The sequence below is a fragment of the Myotis davidii genome, unplaced genomic scaffold (genome assembly GCF_000327345.1).
Source record: "Myotis davidii unplaced genomic scaffold, ASM32734v1 scaffold803, whole genome shotgun sequence".
NCBI classification, from domain to species: domain Eukaryota; kingdom Metazoa; phylum Chordata; class Mammalia; order Chiroptera; family Vespertilionidae; genus Myotis; species Myotis davidii.
The window spans coordinates 4,424,016-4,429,990 of NW_006295567.1; positions in this window are offsets into that span (position 1 = coordinate 4,424,016).

Sequence of the window (5,975 nt, forward strand, 5' to 3'; positions counted from 1 at the left end):
AATTTCAGTTTAAATTCATAAGTGAGAAGTAGGAAGGTTATATTTTTAAAATCCACAACAATAATATAAGAAATCATCAAAAAGATTTCTGAACAGACAGTGTGTTTGAATCCTTAAAAGTGAATAAGATAGCTGTATGAGTTTCCTGTGACCACTTTAACAAATGATTACAAACTGGATGGCCTAAAATAAGAAAGAAAAAACATATCCTCTCATAGTTCTGGAGACCAAAGTCCAAAATCAGTTTCCCTGAACCTAAATCAAGGTCAGGGATGGTCTCCCTCTGGAGGCTAGTAGATGCTTCGTTCCTTGTTCCTTTCAGTTTCTGTGCGTCGGCTAGAGGCCTCATTACCTCAGTGTCTGCCTCGCTGGTCACATTGCCTCATCCTCTCCTTTCTCCATGGAAATGTTAAAATGATAGTAGAGAGGGTCCTATATACCCTGCACCCTGGTTCCCTTGTGTTCATATAATACATAATGATAGATAGCATACTTGCCACAAAGAATAAATAATATTGATATGTTGCTATTCACTAAAGTGACTACTTTATTCTAAGTTCCTTACTTTGTTTTTACCTAATGTCCTCATTCTGTTCCAGGATCCCATCCAGAATACATTGGGCTTCTCTGACAGTTTCTCATTTTTTCCTTTTTTTTTTTTTTAAAAAAAAAAATGATCTTGACAGTTTTGAGGCCTACTGTTTAGGTATTTTGTAGACTGTCTTTCAATTTGGGTCTGTCTGGTCTTTTACTCATGATTAGACAGGACCTATGTTTTCTTGGGTGTAAGATCATTCATTGCATTAGAGTGCCATTCTCATCACATCATATCAAGGGTATGCATGCTGTCCATACAACTTCACTGATGCTATTAAGCTCTATCACATGGTTGAGGTAGTGTTTGTCAGGTTCTGCCATTTCTCCAATTCGGTGTCTTAACTTTCATTTTTCTTAAAGCTGTCATTTGAAGAGCAGAACTCTTAATTTTGATCAAGGCAGATTTATACAATTTTTCTTTTGTGCTTTATGTATGTGTTACTGTATTATAGAAATCTTTTCCTAATATAATTAAACTTAATTTTATTCTTAAAAATATATTTTTATTGATTTCAGAGAGGAAGGGAGAGGGAGAGAAAGACAGAAACATCAATGATGAGAGAGAATCATTTATCAGCTGCTTCCTGCACGCCCCTACTGGGGATTGAGCCCACAACCCAGGCATGTGCCCTTGACTGGAATCAAACCCACGACCCTTCAGTCTGCAGGCTGACGCTCTATCCACTGAGCCAAGCCGGCTAGAGCATGATAGAGACTTTTTAAATGTTTTTCTTGGAGAAGTTTAATAGCTTTAGGACCTATTTTAAGTCTGTGATAGATAACAGATTATTACATAATATGTAAGTTAAGAGTTCTATTTTTACATTAAATATCCAATTTTCCTCTTCTTATAATATTATCTTTGTTGAACACCATTTATAAAAATTAGTCTCTGCCACCTTTGTTAAAACTCATTGTATTAGCTGTGTATGGGTCTATTTCAGGATTTTGTCCCATTATGTCTATTTTTATACAAACACTATACTTAATAGAGTATTGTACTTTTATGTCATCTTAAAATTAGTTATTGTAAATGCTCCAACTTAGTTTTAAAAAACATTCAATACTCCATCACTTAAATGTATAAAATTTATAATAAGTTTGATATGCAATAAAAACTTATAGGCATTCAAGAAAGAAGGAAACTATGACATATAATACAGAGAAAAAAATTTTAAAGACCTGGAAATAATACACATGGCAGGATTCATACACATGAATGTCAAATATGTATTAATATCTTTATATCAAGAAAGTAGAGGAAATCCTAAACATGACAAATAGATATGAAAAATATAAACTTCTAGAGGTAGACAATACATTGTATTTGATAAAAATATTAACAGAATGGAATTAATAGCAGTCTCTATACCACAAAGAGAAGATAACTAAACTTAAAAACAGCAAGAGACAATTATGAAAAACAAAATTATAAAAAAGACAGAAACAAACGAAAGAGGAAACAGGAGGCATAGAGCACTGCAGCCTGGATATTCTCTCCAGTCAGTAGGCTAGGGCATTTTGGTTTCCCTTCCCTCAAGCATCATTTTCCTGTGCTACTTGTCCAATATGTGGTAGCAATTGTTTTATATATTTTGTCCCATTTATTATTGTTTAAGACTGAAATGTACATGTGATCCCTTATTATTGCATCATGGCCGGAAGTGTAAATTCAGAACCTATCGATTCTGACCAAAGTTCTTGCCCTTTGGCTTTTTTTTTCTTGCCTTGTCTTTCAGCTAGTTCCCTCAGGCTGAAGTTTCTAATTGGTACTCTAGCTATTTCAGAGGTAACTGTACTGCTCTTGAGTTTACTAATGGTCCTGTGTTACATATTTTCAGTTCTCAAAGTCTCTGCGAACCACTTCAGAATGCTCTCAAAACAATATGCCTTCTTAGACTTCACTCATATATGTCATTTTTTATGGCATCACGGTCTTTCTAGCATTAGTTCATGTACCTAATTATCTCAGTCTTTCAGTCACCCTAATTTTCTTCTCTTAGCCCAAGTTGTGTGAAATCACTCTCACCAAATAAAAATCACTGGTCCTTGCCAGGAAAATAATTTGTCCAACAATATACCTATTTTCTATGATGCTTACCATTTAGGGAATATTATATCCTCTGAGTTTCAGAGTTTTGTTTTTATAAACTATAAATATCTCATTTGGAGATGTAGACAACAATCTACAGGTAGGACTTTATGAGAATTGATGCTTTATTTTCTGTACACTGAGAATGTTCTTGTGAGCAAATTTTTTTCCTCCAACATAAGAACTTGATATGGAAAATGTTGCTTTTATACCTTAATTTGAAAGAAATTAAGTCCTAAAAATTAGTCTCTGCCACCTTTGTTAAAACTCATTGTACTAGCTGTGTAGGGGTCTTTAGTATTAAAAAGTATTTTACTTACATGTTATAAGGTAACAAACACTCTGAAAGGGATAGAAACATAAGCTTTACCAACTATCACTTTGACAGGAATTAGATTCTTGGTTTACTTTTTGGTACTTACCAAAAATTATCAGAAAAACACTCTTTAGTAAATGAAAAGAGAGATCTTTAGGAACGATTCAGGGGAGGAGAGGGGACCTATACGGAGATTAAGATAAACTACCCATTTTGCAATTTTGTCTGAAATTGAACCTCATTATTGCATAAAATACCTAAAACTGATGCGATGGTTTGTAGTCACGTGGCTGAATGAATCCAAAGTGCCAATTAAAGGGGCCATGGATAAATACTGTACAAAAAAGCCCCATAACTTATCTACTCAGTTATCCTCACCTTGAGTCTCTCTTAAGAAAGAATGAGTGTTTGTTCTCAAAGTCAACATAGATTTTTAAAGATGTGCTTTGTCTATGAAGCATTCTATTCTAGTTTCTATTTCAGTGAAGGATGATTATTTTCAGAAATATTTTTAGTTCCTTAAACATGCACAGATGAAGGAAGCGTTTGTCTAAGATATTACCGTATCTTGAGATGACTGTCATACTTGGTCAAGTCTTCAAAGAAGCCTGGCCAGTGTTGCTAAGTGATTAGAGCATAATGGGTTCAATTCCCAGACCAGGTTTGAACTCTGGGTCGGGTGCGGGAAATAACCAATTGCTGTATCTCTTCTCTCTCTCTCTCTCTCTTTCTATCTCTTCCCACCCTCCCTTTTCCCCTTCCCTCCCTCCCTTTTACTCTCACTAAAAAGTAATGGAAAAAATATCCTCTAATGAGGATTGACAGAGAGAGAGAGAGAGAGAGAGAGAGAGAGCTGAATAAGGAAAGTATATTCCTTATTCCTGAAAGATGTTGGGGAAGGAAGAAGGAGGGTGAAAACAATAGCAGGAATACCTGCTCTAAATGGCAATCCTATCTTAGGAGCAGACCCAGACTTCCCTCGTAGGACTATCCAGGAAAGCATGTGCTTACTGGAATCTATTCACTCATGTTCAGGGAACACAGATTTTTTTGATGATACATGTGGCTGGTAAAAGCCACAAAGTTGAGATGTCTATTTTTCTTTTTGCAAAATATCTAATCTTATGGCTAAAATTTATATCTGTTGCTGACGGATAGTTTCAGTTATCAAAAGAGACCACATGAGTAAGACAAGAGAAGAAATGAAAGAGAAAAGGAATTTCATTATACAAACTAAATATTTCATTCAGCTAGAAAAGCCCATTTTCTCCATGAAGACCTTACTCAAAACCTCATTCATTATAACTGCAGACATGTTGAAACTTATAATGTATTAGTTCGGGATATGCTGTAACCCTTTTTGCAGTTTCTATTTAGAAGCTTGAGGACAATTACTTATAAAACATTTGAGACTGACATCAGAAAAAGGGCGAACTAGAAGGCTCTCACTTGTATTTCCACCTCCACAACAATAATTTGCCAGCCACGTGGACAAAACTGCCTGTGTGTGCGTTTTAGGAGATTTAAAACCTTGGCAGAACCCAAGACTCAGGAGATCCATTGTGAGAAGACAGTCCCACATCCAGGAGGCAGACTCATTGACTGTGGACCCAGCTGCCCATCCAGAAACAGTCCTGTCACCCTGTGGACGAGGCTACATCCCCAGGAGGCCTTGGTCCTGACACTGGCACCATTCACCAAGGGACCTGGCAGGAGTCACACCCATGCCCTGAGTAATAGGCCCACAGACCTGGTTTCTGATGATGGAACCCTGAGGTGCTTATGACCCAGATCCAGCCTCTCTGAACCTCTTGTCCTGCCAGCCCAAGACCAGGCAGGAATGGACATGTCTGCCCAGGCCCTGAGCCAGGCCCTTTGACCTTGCTCCTGTCCTACAGCAGATCCTGAAATGGCTCTGTAACGCTGCTCCGGCACCTCTTGGGTGCAGTCTGGGAGTGGTGCAGCCCGACCAGGGGTTCACCAGGGGACATGCTCCTCTGAGCTTTTGTAGGCAGGCCTGCCAACCTCATTCTGAATGATGATGCTGAAGCAACCCTGTGACTCGAGTCCAGCCCCCCTAAACTCTGGTCTGGGACCAATCTTGCCTGTCTGGGGTACCCACAGATGGCCTGTTAGGAGCTCTTTCAGGGACCTGGAGGGAGCCACCCCCATCTGTGCACCTGCTATTGACAGATACATAGTGGCTGGCTGGATAAAAACACAGGATACAACAACATACTGCCTACAAGACACTCCTTTTACTTTAAGGACCCACATAGGCTAAAAGGAAGCGATAGAAAAAGATATCCCATGCAAAGGATAAGGAAAAGAAAGCAGGGAAGGCTACATTTATGCCAGTAAAGATAGATTTTTGAATCAAAATACACCCTAAAAGACAAAAAATGTCACTATATAATGACAAATGAGTAAATGCATCAAGAATATATAACAATTGTAAATATAGAAGCACCCAACATTGGAGAAACTAAGTAGTATATTAAATAAATAATAACAGAACTGAAGGGAAAAATAGCCAGCAATACAATACTAGTAGATGAGTTTAATACCCTACATTCATCAATGGATAGTCTTTCAGCAAAAAATCAATAAAGAAACAGGATTTGCCATAGCCAGTTTGGCTCAGTGGATAGAGCATCAGCCTGCGAACTGAAAGGTCCCAGGTTTGATTCTGATCAAGGGCACATGCCCGGATTTCGGGCTCAATCCCCACTGGGGAGCATGCAGAGGTAGTTTATCAATGATTCTCCATCATCATTTATATTTCTCTCTCTCTCTCTCTGTCTCTCTCTCCCTTTCCCTTTCTCTCTGAATCAATAAGAACATATTAAAAAAAAAGAAACCGAAGATTTGAATAACACTATAGTTCAAATGAACCTAACATACACAGAACAGTCTACCTAACAGTAGCAGAACACACATTCTTCTCAAGTTCACAGAGTACATTCAGCA